The following is a 1,981-nucleotide window of genomic DNA, read 5'->3' as shown; positions in this document are numbered from 1 at the left end:
GTTCCAAGCAGGAGAATGTAGCTGATTCAACGTGTGAATCAGAGTACATAGCAGCAAGCGAAGCGGCGAAGGAGGCAATATGGATGAAGAACTTTATCGTAGACCTTGGAGTTGTACCAGTTATAAAGGAGCCTATGGAGATTTTCTGTGACAATGATAGTGTGGTTGCCTTAGTCAAGGAACCAAGGGATCATGACAGATCGATGCACATCGACAACAAATATCACTTCATAAGACACTGGATAGAAGAAGGACTCATCATAGCAATAAGGGTATTATCATAGGAGAACCCAGTAGATCCCCTCACGAAGGGACTGAGCAGGGTTAAGCACTTACAACATGCGAGGCGTATCGGGCTGATGGACGATATTAGTTTTAATCATTAGATAGTTTTGAAACTTGTAATAGATAAATTGTAACTTACATTTGATGATTAAATAAAAGGTGTTTTATTTATAAGTAAAGTTACTATCTTGTGTTAATTATTTACTATTGTTTCACTTTGCATGTTTTTACTTCCAGAATAATTAAATTATTCATACTGTCCAAAGTTGATCATACTCTGGAAGTAGGTATTGAGGCAAGACTAACATGAATTTGGCTTGTAGATTGTCTGAAGTGTATTAGACGTAACAAAGGATTTCTATAATATTCATGAGTGCTCAGAAGCTATAAGTATTGGGTTAAACCCACAATCACATGAATCAATTCATGGAATTTATCACGAGTGATTATAAGACGATAATATAATATAGTCTTCAAACCAAGAGATGTGACATCCCCATTTTCAAGGCCAGAAAAGACCGATTTTGTTTATGCTTTATAAAAATCAGAGTACCTCTTTTAATAAAAATGTTGTGGAATTTGTTCCTAGTAAAACATGATAAATAGGTTATCAAAGCATTTCTTTATTCATTTTAAAACATTTAGGATGTCATCGTCAATACAGAAACATAAGCATAAACAGAACTTACATTCATTATCACTAGTGATTTATATCTCCTTAATCTCTCAGTGTAATGTGACTTCATATCAACACCTCTGATATAAATAAATTGAGTGGGTCAGGTTGGGAAACCTGGTGAGTATATAGGGTTTTCAACCCATAATAATATAATTATTATGCTTAATCTTCAAACAATTAATCAACCCAATTACCCATCCCTATTATCTTCTTTACTCTTAAGGATCTACCCTAAAAATCAGCTATTACTCGTTCATTTATTCCTAAGGATTATCCTAAGGAATTGGCACGAAGTCTATCGTCACCGACTTTAGGCACTAAGTCTGCATAGTCGCCAGGGTTTAGGTACTAAGTATGCATAGTCACCAGAGTTTAGGCATCAAGTCTACATGATCGCCTAGGTTTAAGCACTAAGTCTGCATAGTCTCCAAGGTTTAGTGTACACCGGGTGAGCACATCGTTCACAATACCTACAGGTTCCGAGCCTGCTAGTGTTCCACTGGATTGTCTAGAATAGTCTGTGGTTGTCATCCATACTTTGCTAGATTACGGGTCCATCATTTAGGTAAAAGGATTCTCTCATTTTCACCTCTCACCCTTATTTCATGGTCTATATCACCTCTCATCTCATCATCCGACTCATATTTCATCTACCCATGTTTTACCCAACATATTTTGTAGATATAAAATACATATACAGTTTAATTCATTTAAAGCATGTATAAAATCATTCATCCAGCATAGACAACAAGTATTCAGATAATATGCACACATAGCATGTAATTTATATAAAATACTTCGTATTTATGTGTAAGATGAAATTAACTATGCACTCACCTGATAAGGTGGTGATGCGGTTCTCGGACAACACTTTGTTTACTTTAAAACAATTTCCTTCGACAAAACCTAGTATCATTACCACTAGAGTTTAGTCTAACATTTTACTGAGACTAATTAATAGTCTAGTTATTATTACTATTATATAAGCGTTAAACAATACTCTTCACCCACTATGTA

The sequence above is a fragment of the Lactuca saligna genome, chromosome 6 (assembly GCF_052625555.1).
Source record: "Lactuca saligna cultivar CGN05327 chromosome 6, ASM5262555v1, whole genome shotgun sequence".
Classification (NCBI taxonomy): Eukaryota; Viridiplantae; Streptophyta; class Magnoliopsida; order Asterales; family Asteraceae; genus Lactuca; species Lactuca saligna.
The sequence above is the reverse complement of the archived record's forward strand: the minus strand, read 5'-3'. Positions refer to the sequence as shown.